The sequence below is a fragment of the Aotus nancymaae genome, unplaced genomic scaffold (genome assembly GCF_030222135.1).
Source record: "Aotus nancymaae isolate 86718 unplaced genomic scaffold, 86718_ANA_hifiasm-v0.15.2.pri h1tg000022l_1, whole genome shotgun sequence".
NCBI lineage: Eukaryota > Metazoa > Chordata > Mammalia > Primates > Aotidae > Aotus > Aotus nancymaae.
Genome location: NW_026988435.1, coordinates 31,156,461 through 31,179,371, shown reverse-complemented (window position 1 = coordinate 31,179,371; position 22,911 = coordinate 31,156,461). Strand labels below are relative to the sequence as shown.

General features: G+C 35.5%; 1 long non-coding RNA gene across 1 annotated transcript; it reads right to left on the bottom strand.

Moving 5' to 3' along the window:
- Positions 1 to 2,606: 2,606 nt before the first annotated feature.
- On the bottom strand, positions 2,607 to 22,501 carry LOC135276360 (uncharacterized). Its single transcript, XR_010343902.1, has 4 exons — positions 22,200 to 22,501; positions 11,971 to 12,071; positions 3,382 to 3,481; positions 2,607 to 3,248 (listed from the first exon to the last, which is right to left on the bottom strand). It is a non-coding gene; the product is annotated as an uncharacterized LOC135276360 (long non-coding RNA).
- Positions 22,502 to 22,911: the final 410 nt, after the last annotated feature.

Here is a 22,911-nt window from a genome sequence, read left to right as displayed (position 1 = left end):
ATATATATAGCTGCTTTTAGATTTATATGCATGTATATTTAATATAACTGTAAGGTATATTGCCGAGTAAAAATGAGGAAACTGAGGCCAGTGTGAGAAAATGAGAATCCAATTTATTCAGCTCTTGGGCGAGGTTCTGTGGTCCAGGAAGAGGCCAGAGAAGTCGCACTGGGCTTCTCAGGGCGTGGGGTTTTATAGGGAATGGAGGTAGTTGATTGGTCTTTAGGGAAACAAAGAGCAGACAGTTTCATTGGTGAGTTTTATTGATGAGGGGGTTTGATTGATTACTAGGGAAACAAAGACAGATTGATTACTAGGGAAACAAAGAGCAGACAGTTTCATTGGTGAGGGGGAGTCAAGGTGCTGATGGGGTGAGCTGCCATTGGTTGCCAGGTGGGACTACCGGTGGGCTGACTGGCTGGGGAGGTCAATGTTAAGCTGCCATTGGACACATCTTTGGCGGGCTTTTTAAATTTTGAAGGGGTAGAGTGAGGAATGCAGGAGTGGGTGTGTGGAGCCTGCATAGAGAGACCAGATAGGAGTGGGTGTGGGGAGCCAGCATAGAGTGGCCTGATAGGAGTGAGTGTGGGGGAGCCAGCATGGAGAAGCCGGCACGGGGAGAGATAAGCGTGTCCATTTAGCTCCGGGCGAGGCAGCTGGCCTTACAATAACCATAACTTAAAGAGGGTGTTATGAAATTACATGCAGAAGAGTTTGATATTCTAAGCAATGTTGCACATTATTAAACTATAAAGAGTTAAGGATACACATTATAATGCCTATGGCACTGAGAAAAGTAATGATAGAAAGTAAAGTAGCTAAAAATCCAACAGGAAAATATAAGTAATATCTAAAATTTTGTTCAAGTAAAAAAAATTACAAGAAAAAGGAACCAACCAGGTGTGATGGCTCATGCCTGTAATCCCAGCACTTTGGGAGGCTGAGGCGGGCAGATCACCTAAGGTAAGAAGTTCAATATCACCCTGGCCAATATGGCGAAGCCCCATCTTTACTAAACATACAAAAAATTAGCCACACATGGTGGCAGGTGCCTGTAATCCCAGCTACTAGGGAGGCTGAGGCAGGAGAATCACTACAACCTGGGAGGTAGAGGTTGCCATGAGCCGAGATTGCACCATCACACTCCAGCCTGGGAGACAGAACAAGACTCAGTCCTAAAAAAGAAAAAAAAAAAAGAAAAAAGGAACCAAGTTAAGACAGAGAAAAAAGCAGAAAACAAGATATTACCCACAACATAACCATATCAATAGTTACATTAATTGTTAATGAATTAATCGAAGTAAAATTCATATTTTCAAAATGAATTCAAAAACAAAACCAAGTTTTATACTATCTAAAATTAACACATTTACACTGTTGGTGGGGGAGTGTAAATTAGTTCAACCATTGTGGAAGACAGTGTGGCAATTCCTCAAGGATCTAGAAATAGAAATATCATTTGACCCAGCAATCTCATTACTGGATATATGCCCCAAAGATTATAAATTGTTCTATTATAAAGACACAGGCACACATATGTTCATTGTGACACTGTTTACAATAGCAAAGACGTGGAACCAACTGAAATGCCCATCAATGATAGAATGGATAAAGAAAATGTGGCACATACATACCATGGAATACTATGCAGCCATAAAAAAGGATGAGTTCATGTCCTTTGCAGGGACATTGATGAAGCTGGAAACTATCATTCTCAGCAAACTGAAAAAAGAACAGAAAACCAAACACCACATGTTCTCATTCAGAGGTGGGTGTTGAACAATGAGAACACGAGAACACATGAACACCAGGAAGGGAACATCACACACTGGGGTCTGGTGGGGGGTGGGACAGTAGGGGAGGGACAGTCGGGGGTGGAGAAGTTGGGGAGGGATTACCTTGGGAAAAATGCCTGATATAGGTGACAGGGGGATGGAGGCAGCTAACCATCATGGCATGTGTGTACCTATGCAACGATCCTGCAAGTTCTGCACATGTGCCCCAGAACTTAAAGTATATTAAAAAGAAAAGTAAAAAAAAATCTGTTGAATGAATAAATACAAAGTATTTTATATATAATAAGTATACAATAAATTCTAGCAACACTGAAAATAAAAAGAAAACATGAGGAGAATTAAATATATTTCAAAATGAATATTAATAGAAACCACATAAAATTTGTAAAATACAGCTAATAAAGTATTTAAAGGGAATTTATAGCTCTATAATTCTTTTGTACATATAAATATATAATTTAAATATTTAAATATTAGTTTATACACTAACTTATTTTATATATAATCACTCATAATACTATTAAAGTACAATTGCTAAAAACAAATAATTGAAACTTCCCCACTAAAAGATTAGGAAAACGGAACAAATCAAACCAAAAGTCATAGGAAAGAATAATATAAGAAGACATAAATTAAAAAAGAAAATGAAAATTTAATTTAAGAAATTAACAAAATAAAATGTGAATTATATGAAAAGATTGACAAAATTTTCCCCTGCAGACTTGATCATGAAAAATGTGATGAGAAGACACATTGCCAATATCAGGCATGCAAGAGAAGAAATAGAGATTCTTAGCTTGCTTTGTTGTTTTTAACTTTTATTTCAGATTTGGGGGGACATGTGAAGGCGTGTTATACAGGTAAATTTGTTTCATGGAGGTTTGTTGTACAGATTATTTCAAAACCCAGGTATTAAGCCTCATACCCAATAGTTATTTTTTCTGCTCCTCTCCTTCCTATCACCCTCCACGTTCTAAAAGAATATCATTAACAATTTTATACTGATGAATGTGGCAACTTAGATTAAATGAAAAAATTATTCAGCAACTATTGCTGCTAAAGTCAGTTTCATCCAGGTACCATCATCACCAACACCTTGCCTCAGCTTGCTTCCTGCCTCAGGGCTTTTTGGATGCTTTAGTTCCCACACTGCTGCAAACCTGAAAGTGCAACTGTCTTAATATCCCATAGGACAACTCTTGACCAGTGCAAGATGAAGAGAAGATTCAATAGATAAATATTCTCCTTTCTATCATTTTCAGGTGGACAACTCTGGAGGCAAATTCTCAGATACTTCAAAGGCAATCAGTGGAATCAAGTCCTAATTACTCACAGCTCATAACATACTCTCCTACTGGCTTTGTTTTCTTCTCTCACTCTTCCCAGTCCTCTATTCCATTTCCTGGCATTACAAACAAAATGATCCATAAGCAAGTTCTCAGGCGCAGGTTTCTGGAAAAAAAATATGACAGCAGTGGGACGAGAAAATTTGAGAAATATCTGGTAAACAGCAGCTGGAGCTAGAAATGACAGAAAGTGAGCAGAGAAATCATTTGCCCATGATGTTCAAGTAACTGGCTCTTACCAAAAAAGTACAACTCTCCAACTCACTTTCCATGTTCATCACAGCTCAGGTATAGTTCTGACTTCATCATCTTCACTAGAGCACATGTAGAGTACTCTCTCTGGAACAATGACAGGTGTCAATTCACAAGAATAAGGTGAGCATGTCATTTCCATTCACACTTTACTGTGTAAAGCTAGCTTGTCATATGGCTACATTTGAGTTCAACTGCATGAACACTGTAATGCTCTCGCAGGAAAGGATTACACATATTTATGAAAAACGATGAAGAAAGTCATTTAAATAAAACTCAAGAAAATACTAATAGTGAAACAATAACAGTATTTAACCAGATGTTTAGACACATGGTCACTTGTAAATATAATACATTCTGGAAGCATACAAGAAATTTTAATGAACTTTAAATAAAGACACCTAAATTTAAAAAGTAAAGCATCTTTCCCTTAAATTATTATTTTACTGTGTTGGAAGTAAATTATAATCAAATTATTTGTACCAGAAAAATAGATTTGGTACTGTCATGTTTTTCTTTTTTTTTAATAGTCCAGATTTTTATCACATGATTGGTCTTACCCATATTTTACTTTCTTAAACTCATAATATTAAGAGAGTAAATGTTATCATAGAGATACATTTTTATATAAATTAATCTAAACTTTTAAACAATATATTACAATATTTTTGAACTCCTAAAATATTAGTTGAAATGCTGAAAAAATTTGGGATTTATAATTCTTATTTATTTCACTGCTGTTGCTTGCTGCATATAACACTGTTTTTTTGTACAAATTTGTGAGGTACAAGATAATTTTGTTACATGGATTATGGCACTGTGATAAAATCAGAGCTTTCAATGCATCCATTACCTGAATAACATACACTGTACCCCCTAGGTAATTTCTCATCATTCACTCTCCTTTCACTCCACCCTTCCTAGTCTCCATTTAACACCAACGTAGGATTCACACATTCTTATAAATTAACTGGGTTTCTGAGTAGGTCTGATATGAGTTTACTTTTATAAAGGAATATCTTTGATGTTTCAGTGATATATTTCATCCCCAAATTTATGGGCTTAGGAATTATATTATTAATAAAAGGAACCATACTGCTTAGAATTCAATTGTAACCTCCACATCGAATAATGCAAGAAATTCATTAGCCTAAGTTGACCTGAAAATGTCAATATGCCCTCATTGTATAAGATTAATTTTGTGCTACGCATCCTGCAGTGATTTTAGCCAAACTATTATGGAATTATAGATGTCATTACACTGTTTGAAGACATGCAATTTCATGTTCTCAGCTTACTCCTTAAAGTAGTAACTGTGCAGAAGTCAAATTGAGGCAGCTTTGAACACTTAGACAAAATCACCTGCAGTGTTCAATTAGTTGTTTCTTCTTCATTTTAAGGGTCTTATACTTCAATTAGGAAAAGTGAGAATCTGTGCAAAAACAATAGAAAGTTTGTGGCTGACATAAGAGAATGTTAACTGAGGCAAGCAACACATTTCCATTGAATCATCCCCAGAGGCTTAAGGGAACATAATGTATGTTAAAGATAGGTTGAAGCGAATGCTATAGCACAGACTCAGAGCTTCTTTTGAGCCAGCATCGGAGGATAATACATGTCACTGCAAACTATTCATTTGAGCATTTCACTTAATTACACTCCTCAGGGTAAAAGTGGGCATACTCTCATAATGCTTACTATATAGCATAGTATTCCAAGCACACATTTTTATGTAATGGTTTCAAAATGCCTTGCAGATACTGCATAACTATCCCTGTCTTTCTTACAATGGTGGGCTGGTCTGAATTTAATGATAGCTACTGTCAACTCACCTGTACTGAGCTAATAATTTAAGCTGAGCTTGTTGAATCTTATTTTTTGTTTTATAACCAAAGTTGATTTTTCATTTGCATATATATATGTGTGTGCCATCTACTTTAACAAGAAAAAGGAGGTATCTCAGGAAAGGTTCTAAGGCCAAGCTGCAGTGTTGAAAGCTTTATAAATCTATTTTGATTAACATAAACATTACCTCTTTAAACCAAATCTGGCATCAATAATAATGATTTATAATTTTTTATTTCCAACATGAAGGAATGGAAAAGTTAGAAATCATATTTTGTTTTTCTTGCTTCTTGTGCAGTCCTACTTGTCTTCACATTTTTCTAAGTTTAGGCCCTAGTTCAGAGGGAATGTGGCTGATTAATGTAGGTGCTTTAACTGAAGTTGGTACTTCTAAGTCCATCAACATAGGCAATCTCAGCATAATTTGGTAGAGAAGACCCTCAGCTATGTATCCATGGTGTGTTTATTCCATCATTCACCTCCATTACTGTCACTATTTTTTTTTCACTTGTTTAAAAACAAGAGTTCCTGGGAAGTGTGCTTATAGTCTGGGCAGAATTGTGTAAAATACTTTTTCAAATGTAGAATATGTTCCTTCTTGCCATTCTCCACTTCCACCTGTCTCCTAAAATGGGAGTGATGTAAATAGAAAACAAATTTTGTTACAGGAGTCCTCACTTGTCTTAGCGGGATGTATTAAAAGACACCTTTTGGTGCCTGACACCACCAAAATTACCAAATCCTATATACACTATTTTTTTCCTATGTATACATATCAAAGTTTATTTGTAAATTAAGCACAGTAAGAGAGTAACAACAACAATAATAAAATAGAACAATTATAACAATATGCCAGCATCACTGCTCTTGACCTTTGGAACCATTGTTACATAAAACAAGGGTGACTTGAACACAAGGTTGTGTTACTGCAACAGTCAATCTGATACCTGAAAAAGGCTATTAAGTGACAGGCTGGGAGTGTCTGGAGCATGGATCTGCCGAATGCAGGGATGATTCACATCCAGGGCAAGAAGGAGAGGGACAGCACACGATTTCATCATGCTATTCAGAATGACATGCAATTTAAAACTTTGTAATTGTTTATTTCTGGAATTTTCTATTTAATGTTTTTGAACTATAGTTAGCTGCTCATAGATAACTGAAAGGACAGAAAGTTAAATTGCAGATATGAAGGGCTACTGTAGCAGGACATGGTGGCTTGCACCTGTAATCCCAGAACTTAGGGAGGCTGAAATGGGTGGATCACCTGAGGTCAGGGGTTCAAGACCAGCTTGGTCAACATGGAAAAATCCCATCTCTACTAAAAATACAAAAATTAGCTAAGCATGGTGGCGGGTGCCTGTAACAGCTACTCAGGAGGTTGAGGCAGAAGAATCGCTTGAACCTGGAAAGAAGAGGTTACAGTGAGCCCATATCACACTACTGCACTCCAGCCTAAGTGACAGAGAAAAAAAAAGAAAAAAAAAAAAAAAAAAGAGCCTACTGTATTTCTTGCAAGGCTAAGAGATAATATTATTTGAAATAATTACATATATTTTCAGTGATCCTCCAGAAGGATCTGAAGTTAACAAAATAAGAGTCTAAATCTTGGCTTTGTAAATATATTTGTCTGTTAATTTGTTTGTTCCAGTACTGCTGTTGGATGCAACATATATTGGTCAACTTAGTACAACATTTTAAGATACACTAGAAGTTTCATTGTGTATTCTAAAAAACTTCAATGAAATGAAATCATCAATATATTTTTTATAGCTCACCTTTGCAAATATATTTTAGTAATATAGATTTCAATAAAATTCCAAAGCTAGATATCTTGTGAAGAAACAACAGAAATTAATTGAGTGAAGTTTATAATTTACAGACCTTGGCTATAATTTACAGACCTTTTGGTTACACTGAAAACTATTCAAAAAAAAGAAATCACCGTTAAGTCAGCTATAGTAGAGGGGAACATGCAACAACACCCTATGGTTCACTATGATATTAATTTTCTTCCATTCATTTATATATGTTTATTGAGTATCTTCTGATATTAGTTCATCAACCACTTTTAAAAATAAAATGCCATAGAAAGGTTAAAGATAGATTGTCATTTTTTTGCAAGAAATTTACTTTGGCAAATAAAGGCACTTGTATTTTTATCGCATTTTTTTTTTAAGGGGAGGAGAAAAAATATAATTTAAATATAGCATGTGTGCAGCCTACAATATATTGAATGTATAATAAGAAAACAACAGTATTCTTAAACTAATACTAGTCAATTACTATTATTTAAGAATGTGGTTCATCAGTGTCATAGAACAACAAGAAAAAATAAATACACATCCAGCTTAGGTAACAAAAGGAGAGGAAAACTTTAGTCAGGTCAGGTAAAATTAAATATACTCCCTGATATGATTTGGTTTGACTGTGTCCTCACCCAAGTCTCATCTTGAATTGTAGCTCCCAAAATCCCCACATGTTGTGGGAGGGACATGGTAAGAGATAATTGAATCATGGGATATGAAGGTTTTATAAAAGGCAGTTCCCATGCACACACTCTCTTGCCTACTGTCATATAAGACGTGCCCTTGTTCCTCCTTCATTTTCTGCCATGATTGAGGCTGCCCCAGCCATGTTGAATTGTGAGTTCATTAAACCTCTTTTTCATTATAAATTTCCCATTCTCAATTATGTATTTATTAGCAGCGTGAGAACAAACTAATATACTCCCCAACTAGGTACTTCATGGAACACCAGTGTCTGACTTATCTGACCAAGTGCTTTGCGGGGACAAAGAGAAAAACAAAAGCTACTCCCAGGTTAGTCAGGAAAGCATGCTGTTGACATTTTGCATGTCATAGTAGAGAGAAATAAATCTGCGTAAATACTCTACTTAAAATGATGTATGTGCTTTACAACTCTAAAATCAAACTATGTTATAGTTACAGTGGAAACTATAAGCTTTGCAGATGACATGCGATGATAATGCTATAAAGTGTAAGAATTAACAGAGGATATGATATCAAAAAGAGAAGATGAGTATAATGCACTACTAGTTTATTTTTCTATTGGTTCTTCTAGATTAGGATTCTCATCATCTCTATGGTGAGTAGTGAGTGCATTAAGTTACAACATTTTTGTATTGTTTCACATTAGATGTATATAAGAGTTGTATAATGGAATATATTTAGTTTTATTGTATACAGAAGATAATTTATATACATGTCTTATCTTTATTATTTTCTCATTTCAAACCCCATATATACATGTATACATAAACTATGTGACTCAACCAATAATTGCAACCAAGAACACATACGTTCAAAGCAGAAAAACTTCAGGTAAGTAATGTGCCTTTTAGAGAATATTTACATTTAAATAATCTTATTTCCCACTGGATAAACTATATTTTATAGCTGCTGTATGTGCATAATTACCAGGCAGTGTGTTCCCATTTCCTTAGATCTGCTATGTTTATTCTCTACTCATCCAACTCACGAAACATCACCCAGTTCATCAACTCATCTAACTCATATCATCCAACTCATCCAACTCATGAAACATCATCACCACCCCATGTGTAAAAAGCCTCCTCGATATTTCCAGGTTTGTCCAGTGTGTTCATTTTCTCCTGACTAGTATCTATATCCGATTCATTTATTTTGAACTTGTTCTTCCCTTTCAAAACACTATCTTGAAATATTTTTCTTCCCATTGTGCCCTGAACACATTGGTGATATATGAGGCAAAGTTTTACTGAAAGTCTGTGTAACAAAGGTTTCCCAGATTATGTAAAAGCAAGATTGATATGGTTTGGATTTGTGTCTCTGCCAAAATTCTTCCCCCATGTGAAATTGGAGGAGGGGGTCTGGTGGGAGGTGACAATTATGGGGGCAGATTTCCCCCTTGTTGTTCTCATGATAGTGAGTGAGTTCTTACAATCTCTGGTGGTTTAAAAGTGTGTGGCACATCCTCCCTCACTCTCTTGCTTTCTCCTTCCACAAGGTAAAGAAGCTCCCTGCTTTCCCTTTGCCTTCTTTCATGATTGTAAGTTTCCTAAGGCATCCCAGTCACGTTTCCTGTTAAGCCTGCAGAACTGTGAGTCAAATAAAACTTTTTTTCATAAATTACCCAGTTTCAAGTAGTTCTTCAGAGCAGTGTGAAAATGAACTAATACAAGGAACAATAAAATAAAATAAAATAAAACAAGCTTCTACTTAAGATTGAATAGATGATGTATCTGTCCTAAGTATTTGCCTTCCATTACTTACCACTGAATATTCTGGACAGTCTTTATTCAACCCCTGTTCCATCAACTCTCATTCCACGAGCTGCAATATATCCACATTCAGGTAGGCCTCCATTTCCTCTCTTATGTTTGAGCTTCTAACCCTTAAATCCTATTGTTTCATTCTTCTTTAAAATAAAGTTTATGCTTTTCTTTTGTATATCACGACAACAACAACAACAACAACAAATCATAAAGCCATTTTGTTAACCATTAGTCTAACCACTCCTGATTTCTATCCTTCAGCAACAGAAAGAGCATGATGAGTCTTTGGAAGAATCGAACTCAACTATGTTGTTCACAGTATAATGCAGGACTTTCTCTCCACAGTAGGCATGGTTCGCAGTAGAAAACAGTATAGTTTCATTGTCTTTCACTCTGTCCCCTAAAGTTTTTCACCCTGACCGCAGAAACTCTCCTAAGTTGGTTTGTGTGTTGATTTTTAGTTTTCTTTCACTTTCACCAACCTGTATGTGGGAAACTATTATAGGAATCTAACACTTAATAGATTTCCTCAATAGCTGATGAATGTATTATATTTTGATATTTTCCTCTTGATCAGTGATCTGTAAGAACCCTACTGCTAAGCCATAACTGGTGTAAAAATGGTCCATAATTCCAACCTTACAAAGTAGTTTTTTTTTTTCTTTCTTGAGACAGAGTTTCGCTCTTGTTACCCAGGCTGGAGTGCAATGGCGAAATCTCGGCTCACCGCAACCTCCGCCTCCTGGGTTCAGGCAATTCTCCTGCCTCAGTCTCCCGAGTAGCTGGGATTACAGGCACACGCCACCATGCTCAGCTAATTTTTTGTATCTTTAGTAGAGACGGGGTTTCACCATGTTGACCAGGATGGTCTCGATCTCTTGACCTCGTGATCCACCCGCCTCGGCCTCCCAAAGTGCTGGGATTACAGGTGTGAGCCACCGCGCCCGGCCACAAAGTAGTTTTAATAACAAACTATATTCAGAACCATCCTATTTACCTTTCTGTTAAAGTATATACAAATGTAAAATATGTACAAATATGTAAATAAGCTTTTAAATCTGATAAAGTAGTATTTATGTATCTATTCCTTTATTATTTAAATAAAACATATTCAGTATCAATATGCTTCAAAATAAATTTGCATTTTCTTTACAGAGTTGGATCAGTTATAACATGCAGGTGAGGTATTTGGGAAACTTAAAAAATAACTAACAAGAGTAGGATACATTTGAGATACAAAAGGATGTAATTGAAGAGAATAAAGTCAAGTGGGATCATGAGCTTATAGTATTTAATTGAATACATTTAGGGTAAAAGAGGCTGGGATACTCTAATATAATAATTTTTGGTTTAAGTTCACAGTGATAAGAGTCCAGGCATGGCCAAGCCACTGGCTCCATCTATAAAATTCTTTTCACTGCATTTTTCAATAAGGCAGTTTTATTCTCAGGCTGGTAACAGGTGCAGGCATATATATAATAATACTGTGCAATTGTAGTGTGCAAAAGGGAAAACTTACTTCCTTGGAACTCTCTTAAAAAAGAAACATCAGAAAAAGAGAGAAAAGTCCCTGAAACTACAATAACAACAAAACGCATTTACCCATATTCCTAAACACTGATTCCTCACTTGTCCCTGGCTGGGCAAGGTGACATATCTGTCCTTACTGAAACGACTCCTGTGATTTGGAGAATGTTGTGTGTTGAATCAGTCACTGGCATGAGGCATGACATTACTTTAAGATAAATCAAAGCATACAAATAAAGCTGGCAGGAGCTAGATTTCCCTAAAGTGCCTGAATTTTCCAGAGATATAATTACAGTTGATTTCTAAACTCCATCTTATATATCAGTTTTTGATCTAGTGTGCCTTCCTAGACATGCCTATTTCTGTATGTGAAATAGCATATTGCTATGTTTTATAACTCTGCTACTTCGGTAAATATAAATGTAATTTTTTCCAAGAAATATAAGGACCCAGTAAAATAGTGTGTGCACACCTGTGCTTACATATGCCTGTTTACACAACTAACATGCTAATGAACTTTAATTGTAGTATCTCATTTATTTTTAATTTAATTTAATTTAATTTGAGATAGGTACTGTTATTCACTGACAGACGTACACTGATATCAAACTTACTATACAGACAGAGATACAAATATTGACATGGATGTGACTACCTGTAACTGTCTAGATTAAATTCTTTTATCTAATCATTTCTTTTTCAAAGCAATCTGAGTTGTGAAAAGTAACTTGTTTCTAATTCATTATACTTTTCTTGCTCTGGCAAAACTTTCTGGATTCTGCTGAATTTAGAAGCTCTGCTGAATCAAAAATCATTTTTTAGAACCTTAAGATGTTATTTGGCCTGATTTTGTTTGATGTTAGTTCCATCACTATCTAAACAGTCTGTGTGTGATGAGAGTTTGGTTACTGGGCCAGCCATGACTCACTGTGTCTAGCAGTTGGCCACAGCGTTATGGAAACTTCTGAGTCTGAATCTGGTGACATCCCATATGTTGTTGACCAGGTTTCCTGTGGTCTAGACAGTGGCCTGAGGGAGGATAATTTTTGTTAATATCTGTTCTCTGGGCCATAGTATGTAAATATTGCTTATTTAGGTACTTTTGGAATTGTCTCAAAACTCTTTCTTGTGTTTGTGTTCAGCTATCACCTTAAGTTACAACAGTGAGTATTTAGTGTGTGTGCTTACAGTGTAGTAAGGCATGTTTTGGAAAGAATGTCATGAACTACAATACTTACCACTTTATCTTTAGTTTTAATGTTCATAAAATTATGTTTGAAAAATTCATATTATGTAAAATCTGCTAATATTCACTGTGTGGAATTTTATTTGAAATATTGTATTGTTTAATGACAGCTATCTATCTATCATTTCTCTAATCAAATTGTTTTACTACCAGAAAACCTAAGATATAAAACCAAATATTGATTTAAAACCATCATAGGAGAGCTGAATTATTTACTTCATAGAATATAATTCATTTTAAATTTCCCTTTAACAAATAATTTACTGTAATTTCATTTAAGCAATTCCTTTTCAGAAATGTCTTAGTTGCCTAAACCATAGTACATTCCAATGCCATTAATGTTTCCAGGGAGAAAACAAACAAAAAAACAAATCAGTTTCTGTTCTCTGGAATTAAAAAGTTTACATAGATAGATAGATAGATAGATAAGTAGATAGAGTCAAGTTATTTATGTGCTTATTTTTTGACTTGATTACTGCTAGGTCCTATGAACTATATAAGATGCCTCTTTTTTTTAATATTGGTGAACTGTTATATTCCCCTTACTCATCTCTACACTTGAATGACTGTTAGAAGTTTCTGATTTTCCTGCACTTGTGAGGAAATGCAGTGGAAATTCCCATACACTGTCAGGGAATCCCCTTTCTTACCTCCTTTTGCCAGGGCAATCCCAGGAAGAAAATTCTACTAAATTTTTAGGAGCACACCCTTTTTCCAAGAATTCCTGTCCATTCTTTGGAGACCGTGTTATTAGAATCATCATGTGAGCAGGTGAGTATGCCAGTGAAATATACACCAAGCCAAATCAGATAGAGGTACTCAAGAAAGATGTTGTAAGTATAGCAATGGAGGAATGTAAAATACTGGAAATGGGACAGAGTTTAAATGTCCTGTATTATCAAATGCAGTCTGATACTGTAACTTTAAAATTTAGACTAAAAATTTATTGACTTCTAGATAGCAGAACTGGAACAGAGATGGGATTGGTTTAATTCAAACACCTGACTGGAGACAATAGAGAATTCTCACAAGCTCCAGGCCATGAAGTTTAATCTTCCTTGTAATTTACTTTCTGTATATTCCAAGTACTTATACAATCTCACTGTAAAAAAAATCTTGATTGACTTAATCTACATAATCACCCTATTTCTATTGTTACTATTCCTGGAACTAAAGAACAGTAAAAAGTATTTCTTTATTGCCTGCTCAGAATTGCAATATTTTGCCTTTGTGTCATTGATTTCCAGATTAGAATGCTTTCTACCAAAGGCTTTGTATTGTAGCATATACCTACTATTATTTTTATCATCCCATAATCACTGCATAGCATTATTTTTTTTTACCTCGGGATAAATTGTGATGATTATAATATTTAAGATGAAAGGAATTAGCTTTTATTTTGTGAGGCAAAGTGTCTGAGATTAGTAGTTTTATTTTTTCCCCATTTTTGTGAAACAACCTGGCACCTGCAATTCCCAATATCCTGTGGCAATTAGTCACTGCTGATTTTACTGCCCAGAAGACACAATTCAAGCTTCAGCATGTTTTTTCTTCCACACATGTCTTGTATTGTCAAGCCATTGGAAATATTTCTAAAACTGTTTGATCATCTAGTTGTTGTCTTCATCTTCTTGTTTCTGGGAAATTGAGCACAGTTTTAGAATATCTTCCTTTGCCACTTTGAAATAATGACATCTTATTGATAATGTGCCAACTTGGATGATGAGTAGATATTTATAGGCATGAAATACTTAAAATTACATTTCAAAATTGGTCACATTAAAATATAATCATTGGAATTTGCATATAGCAGAAATAACTGAATAACTTTACATTAAATGCAATTATTCTGATAGGTTTTTTCTATTACATTGTCCTTGACTCTCTCACTATTGCATGCTGGGTGTGGGGAGAGGAAGATACATTGTTTCCTTTGTGCATCAAGAGCAATTATACCTGGACTTGATTGAGATTGAGATTTCAAACATTGAGTCTGAACCTGATGATACTGAAATGAAATGAGACTAGGTGGGAGTGGTCTTGGAAAGAAGTAAATTTGCATGTGGAGGGAAAGCAAATCATTTGTGAACAGAAGGCACACTCTGTATTTTAAAACCTGGCCACAAATTCTTTGATGTTTTTCCAGCAAGAGGTAGAGATGTATCCTTCTCCCTTGAATTGACTGTCATAACCAATAAAATGTAGCAGAAGATACTATTTGACTTCCTAGGCTATGTCATCAAATGCCATGAGACTTCTGCTGTATTCACTGAAACACTTTATTCAGAAGCCTGTCTTAGTCCATTCAGGCTTCTATAACAAATTAACATAAACTGGGCAGCTTATAAACAATAGAAATGTATTCCTCATGATTATAAAGGCTGGAAAGTCCATAATCAAGATGCCAGCAGATCCTGTCTGTTGAGGGCCTGTTACTTTATTCATAGATGATGTCCTTTTGCTATATCCTCACATGGGGGAAGGGGAAAAGAACTCCCTTGAGCCTCTTTTGTACAGGCACAAATCACATTTCTGAGGGGTCCTCTTTCATGACCTAGTCAACCTCCAAAAGGCCCATATCGTAAACCATCACCTTGAAATTGAGAATTTCAGCATACAAATTATGAGGAGATACAAGAATTCCGACCACAGTACAGCCTTAAGCTTCCATATAGGAAGACCAACTATTGTAATGTGACATGCTTCAAGTAGGTCCACACCACATGGAATTTGTGATAGGAGCCAGGGTAGGATCCTCAGTTGACAGCCCCAGCCGAGCCTGGTCTTCGAATCCTCCTAATCCAGTTTTGTCAGTCGTGTATATGAAAAGTCTTCAGATTATTCTAAGTTGCAGTTACTCCTAGCCATTGACATCTTCCCTGTTAAGTCTCCAGATACCACGAATCAGAAACAACAAGCCATTCCTGCTGGCACACTGAATTCTTGACCTACATAATCTGTGTACCTAATGAAGAAGTCATTCTTTACACTGCTAAGTTTGCTTTTATTTGTCATGCAATAGTTGGTAACTGGAACACACACTCAGCATAAATCAACATAATGACTTTCAGTACCTATTTACCTATTTCAGCTTTAAGACTATAATTTAAAATTTCAAGTATAAAATTAATTGAAATATTTTTTTAAAAATTCCTGCACATAAATTTACAACATAGTATATATTTCTACATAAACAGAGACATTAAATATTTATTTAATTATAAAAGGATAGCTTTTTTTTATTTCAATAATAAGTACTTAATGCTAATCAATGGTTTTCTTGGAGTTTCTCAGGGACCATTTACTTTGAACACCTAATCTGGTTTGACTCTGTGTCTCCACTCAAATCTCACCTTGAATTGTAATAATCTCCACGTGTCAAGGACTGGACCAGGTGGAGATAATTGAATCATGGGGGCCATCTCCTCCGTACTGTTCTCCTGATAGTGAATAAGTCTCACAAGATCTGATGGTTTTATCAATGGGAGTTTACCTGCATGAACTCTCTTCTCTGCAGCTGTGTAAGACATGACTTTGCTCCTCATTCACTTTCCACCATGATGGTGAGGTCTCCCCAGCCATGTGGAACTATGAGTCAATTAAACCTCTTTCCTTTATAAATTACCCAGTCTTGGGTATGTTTTTATTAGCAGTGTGAGAACAGACTAATACAGGATGCAAATTATAGAAATATTTTGTAGGTACTTAGTGTTCAATTGCTTATTTATAAAGAGAGAACACAAACTGAATACATGTTGTCCTCTACTCTCCTTGATTTCTTTTTCTGACTTCCAAACCATATCTCTAACATAAAGGATAATTACATAGCAAACTCAATGTAAATATTTTGAGGCAATAAATCCCAGAATCTAAACCAAAAATTAAATAATATAAATTTTTTTGTAAAAGATAAATGTCAAAAGTCCTCATAATTCAAGCAAACACACACACACACACACACACACACACACACAGGCTTTATTTTTTATGTAAAAAAAAATAATTTTTACGTAGTTACACAAAAATTTGCTTTACCTCTAATTTTAAACTTGAAGATTGTCAAATTTGAAAGAAGCTTTTCCAAATTATTGCAGACAAGCACATATGAAATTAAATATCAATAAACTTTGAATGATATTAACTAGTGATTGTAAGGTTTGTTCTTGGGTTCTGCCACGTTTAAAATGAAGAAACTGAGGTCAGCAGGAAAATAATCCAATGTAAGGGAATTTATTCAGGCTCCCGGGTGAGGTTGTGCGTTCCAGACAGGAGGGGCCGGAGAAGTCGCACGGACTCCTCTCAGGCACGGGGTTTTATAGGGAGTGGAGGCGTCTGATTGGCTGTGCCCAAGGTGAGTGGGACAAAATGGAGGGGAGTGGGACCCGGATGAAACAAAATGGAGGGGAATGGGACCCGGATGGAAAGGAGTGGGGGCCCAGATAGGACAAAATAGTAGGCAGGGAGTGGAGCCTGGATGGGACAAGATGGTAACAGGTAGGTTCTGATGGGGCTTTTTTCCCGGGCTCCTGGTGGTGGGGGGGGAGACGTGTCCGAGCTCCCGGCAAGGGAAAGAGGCATGTCCAAGCTCCCGGCAAGGGAGGAGGCGTGTCTGAGGTCCCCGCGAGGGAGGGGGCGTGTCCGAGGTCCCCGCGAGGGGAGGAGGTGCGTTCGAACTCCCCGTGAGGGGAGGGGGTGTGTCCGAGCCCCCAGCGAGGCAACTGGCCTTACAGTGATATGAAGCAATGTTATCTAAATATTTAAATAAACATAATAATTTAAATTTACTGAGACATAAGTTTTCATTATTAATATGACATGGATGTTTTCCTTGAGGAAATCTCAAAACCACATCATTCTTAGGGGACAAACGTAAAGGAGACAGATTAATTTATACCTTTCTTTTGCTTTTGGTAAACAATCCAGGTCAACATGACCTTCATATTTGATTTTTTGATTATATGGTTGTATTAGTTTGTTCTCACACCAGAGACTAGGTAATTTATAAAAGAAAGAAGTTTAATTGACTCACAGCTCCACATGGCTGTAGAGGCCTCAGGAAACTCACAATTATGGCAGAAGGGGAAGGGGAAGCGAGGACCTTCTTCACATGGCAGTAGGAGACAGAATTGTAAGCAAGGGAAATACTAGCCACTCATAAAACCATCAGATCTCATGAGAACTCACTGACTATAATGAGAACAGCATGGGGGAAATGGTCCTGTGAGCCAATCACCTTCCTCCCTCCACATGTGAAGATTACGGGTTGTTCCCTCAAAACATGGTGATTACAATTAAAGATGAGATTTGGGTGGGGACACAGAGCCACACCATCAGTGGTCAATATACATCTTCCAATGTAAGAATTGCTATAGGGCTCATGAAAAACTCAGAACTGTTTTTAGTTAGTGGAGTATGACTATATCCAAATCCAGCATTTGGAAATTTGCAAATCCTGCAAATGGAAAAAATACTGTTTATGCACAGAGTAGGAAATAATTGATATTGCGCAATGTTGCTGAGCTTTCTTCAGTATCTGAGTGTTGGCATAAGTAAAAAGTCAAATTAGTTTTAAATAATCAGTTATAATGACTCAATTTTAAATATTATGAATGAATTTCCCTTTACCAAAGCCAAATCCATCTTCAAAAATATCTGTCTATATCACACAATCAAGATATATCATTGCCCAAAGTAAATTTTATTTTTAAAGTTTGTTGAAACATTGTGTTTCAAAACCATTTTTGTTTTTTTCACCTTTTTACCATTGAAGACAGTTATATATTTTTCACTGAAAAAAGTATTAAGGAATGTGTTCAACTTCACTCCAAATAAATTGGATAAATACATACATACCTACCTAATAAGTATAAAAGGTGTTTTCTCCAAAATATACATTTATATTAGGTCAACATAAATATAAAGAAGCATCACATATTTTAATGACAAACAGAAATAGTATAAAATGAAAATAAACATTAAAGTGAGTGAGCATATTATGCTTTTAAATACAAATTTTCAAAATGTTCATGTTTTTGTAATAAAAACAGTATGCTTTAGGGAAATAGAATAGGCCTGAATAAAAAAAGTGTAATCCTAGTTTTGTCACATGTTTAAGTGTAGAAACTTAGAATAGTTTCCCAATATCTGAATGTCCCTTTCACTACAAAATTTTCTCTCAGGGTTGTTGTGGGAATTTATGAAGGACAAGGACATACCAGAGGGCCATGTACAGGTACCTGATAAATGAATGTCAGATTTTTTCTGTTTTCTTCTCTCTTAGAGAAGGACCAAAGTATTGATCATCCCTAGATATGCTAGTGTCTTGAAAACAGTGACATAAAATACGTCTGTACTTTATACTGATTTATTATCCAACTTTTATGAAACACATTTTTAGAATTTTAGTAAGATATTTTAAATAATTTTCATTTATATTGTAAAACAAGCTTATCAATTTATAATATAGGGAATACTTAAGATTTTAGTAATGAGTTGAATTTATTGTGCAAATTAAACTAAATTGATATGAAGATTATTGTAATTTATAGTAGTTAAAACTTGTGAAAAAAGTAAATACATGTGAAAAAGTCAATAAATAAAGCAGGAGCATATCTAGTTAATTTTAAAAACTTCCTTTCTTTACCTTCACCCTTAGTCATGCATATTAAAAAATACCAGACTATGCAGACTAACACACTATGATTAATCAAGTTCTACATTTGTTAAGTTTCTGTATAAATTATTCTGCTGATTGCTATCCTAACATCGATATAATTATACCTTCTTTAAAAATTTACCAGTTTTATGCAGTTTTTATTAAGTCCTTTTTATGTAAGATGAGGAATTTAGTATATTTATAATTTCATTACTCTTTCTTCAACTTCCCAAGTTTTGGTAGTTACACAATTATTGTTTTCATTCATTCATTCAAAAATATTTAGTGAGGCCGGGCATGTGGCTCACACGTGTAATCCCAGCACTTTGGGAGGCCGAGACAGGCAGATCACCTGAGGTTGGGAGTTTGAGACCAGCCTGACCAATATGGAGAAATCCTTTCTCTACCAAAAATACAAAATTAGCCAGGTATGGTGGTGCATGCCTGTAATCCCAACTACCTGGGAAGCTGAAGCAAGAGAGTCACTTGAATCCAGGAGGCGGAGGTTGTGGTGAGCAGAGATCATGCCATTTTGCACTCCAGCCTGAGCAACAAGGGCAAAACTCCGTCTCTCACTCACTCTCTCTCTCTCTCTGTGTGTGTGTATATATACACACACACACACACATATAGTGACACATTGAGCAATACACACACACACACACACACACACATATATTGAGCACACTATGTGCCAGTCACTAATCTAACTTCTAGGAATATAACAGGAAACAGCACAGACTTGGTTCCTGCTGACTGGGAGCTTCAATTTCAAAGGAAAAGACAGATAATAAAAATAAACTAATGAAACCACTACACAGTGACTTAGCAGCCACATCTTGCCTAGTCTTTATAGAGAATACTGATGGTGCCATTTGGAGTGAAAGTTAAGCAAAATCTCTCTTGGGTTAGTATTTAATCTGAGACCTGAAGTTTGAGAAGGAAAAAGCTAGGCAAAGATCAAGGTCACAGAGCATTCCTGGTAAAGCGAAATGCAACTACATGGCAACATCTTAAAGGTGACAAAAATGTGGTGATATGAGGAAGATATTAGAAGATGAAGTTCAAATAGTTTTGTAACAATTTTGTCTTCGTATCTCTGCACTGTGCCCTATGTCTGTATGTGCCCACATGTGTGTGTGTATGCATGTGTCCTTTAAAATCCGTGTTTATATTGTTTTCACTTGTCCACTCCAGTAATGTTTTCTTTTGTTTCGAATACCTTTTGCAAATAACACTTATTTGTCTCTCATTGATCAGAATTGATTCATGTGATTGGCTAAATCTGGAATATAGGTTGATGTTTGGAGCAGATAAAGAAATCAACCTAATTTGAACCACATGGAAAGACTGGAAAACTACTGATTCTCTCAAGGGCGATTGAGGGATTGTTACTACAAAATGGGTGAATGAACCCTGACCAATGAGTGGTCACTGCAGAAGTGCTGAAACATCAAAGTAGGCATGTCAGTAGGCAAATCTAGCTATAAGTTGACTTCAAATCTAGCCATAAGCTGAAAACTTGAAAAATGGAAGTCATCAAAAGATAGATGATATTTAAGTAATAAGGAAAGTTTAAATCAAGTTGACAGATGATAGAGAATAATAAACAGCATATTATCCAGCCCTATGGAGCTGTAATATAAAGCTTGGGTCGATGGTAAGAGATCAGTAAAGTAGCCTACAAAGGAATATCTCACTCATCTGTATAGCTGGTGATCAGGAGGGGGAGTTACATTAGCCTAAGGTCTTCTATAGGTGGTTCTGCATTTAAATGTCCCTAGGACCATTCCCTGTTCTTCATGAATGTTCACTTAGAGTTTAATTTCTCTGGAGTAGAGTTGGGAAGGATGACTCTCTTCAATACGGTGATCATGTGTTTGTTTTGGATTACGCTGGTTCTACTCAGTTGCTCCTTTAATCCAATATCAGTGTTATGCTCTGGAAAGTCCTCAAAATTACTGCAGTGAATTAATAGCACACTTTCTTGCTTTCCAGAACTATGTTTTGTATTTACATACCTTAAAATGAGTTTTTCTTCATTTCCACAGGATATTGGAAGGGAAGGAGGTAAATTCCTACCCTCAATCTGCCACCTTCTACTAGTAGTCTAAACGTTACTTCTAAGAAATAATTTCCTGATAGTTCTGTATGGTTAAAAAAAATCCTGCTGTGTAAACCAAGTAATAATTTCCCCCTGGAAATTGAAATTAAGAATAAACAATTGAGTGAAATTAACACTTAACTAACGTGTTTTCTTTCTAATTCATTAAATATTTTAGCTCTTTGGGAGCAAAAGCAGCAGCTCTTTTATAACTTTCCAGAACACCTTTATTATAATCAACCTACTTCATGTGACACTCTGATGTTCTTAGTATTACTTGCAATTGCACTTTTGCCTCTCTAATTGCTCCAAAACAGTAATAAATAATTTTAAAAATATTTTATCTCCTTGAAAACAAAATGAATTTATCCATCCACTTATTAGCATCCATCATCTTATTGAGGTCAGTTCCCTTAAACATTTTGCATAGAATATACTGTCCTAACTCAGTTTTCTTTTAAAATATTAGATGAAAGTCTCAAGACAACTACCACAGAAGTCAGGATGCTTACTTCAAACGACTCTAATTGGAATTTGATATGAAACCCACGCACACGGTTTACATTCATTTAAAACCATATATTTTGCCCAGTTGTTTTTCATTTATTTTCTGGCACTGCCTAAAACAAGATGATATTGCACTACAAAAAGTGAATTGGTTACTGAGCCTTTCCAGCTGTGAAAAAGGAAATCAAATTCCATACTCTTTAGGCATTATGTATAAGAAAAACTTTTTTCATGACAAGTAAATATGCTATGGCCCTTTACCTCCAGGTGAGTGGTCTTATTTTAAATGTTTAAAATGACTGTAACACTCATGAGAGTTTAGCTAGGCAAATGGGGATATTGTTTGATTTTGTGATTAATTCTGTTTTTTTTTTCTTACTTTTTTAAGTAAAACGGGATTTTTTTTCCCCATATGATAAGAGTTGATGGTGTCTAATATGAAACTGGCACGGTAGCCTAAATTATAACTAGAAATACATCAATTCTCATTTAATCTCTTTTGTCAATAATATAATGGCATTGACATGTTATGTCACTTTTGTAAATCTATACATGTGATTAATAACTAAATGTATCAAACCCATTTTATGTGTATGTGTTAATAATTTAGCTCATTGATAGACAGAGAGCAGAGAGCAGACTCGCTGCAAATGTTGTTGCTGTTCTTACTCTTGTTCTTATTTTTCTTGTTCTATAAGCAGGACGTGTAAATCAATGTCACACTTCATAGGATCTCTTCTTGGGTTTTTGTCAGAATTCCATACGTTGCTTTTCAGATGTTCTAGTTGGAAATTTATAGTCATGACCTTTTAGTAGACAAATAAATAGACTTTGATAAAGTTGTGACATCCTGTTGTTTTGTAATAAGCCAAAGGAAATGGTATCCTACAAGAATAAGAAACTTGCCTATCTCCTGTGTTGTACATGTGGTTACTGGGATACCATGTGTTCTTCTTTGGAGCTCTGCTCCGTTTGGAAGACATACCCTTCAAGATCCTACTGGAAAAAGAGTACATAAAATCAATTTTTGGATCTGTCTATATCTGAGATTATTTTTAATTTGCTTTCACACTGGATTAATAGTATGGATGATATATTAGCACCCTATTTTTTAATTTTGCTTTCACACTAGATTAATAGAATATATGGTATATTAGCACCCTATTGCTATTGTAAAATATTGCCACAAGGTTGGTGGTTTAAAACAATACAAATTTGCCTGTATTGACCTGGAGACTTTTGCTGTGAGAAAGCCTCCTCTTCAAGTCTTTTCCAAAAGGATACCTTGCCTGGGTCTCTCTCCTACTATGACTTTTAGCCAGACTGGTAAAGCTGAGAGCATTACTTAACCTTCTTC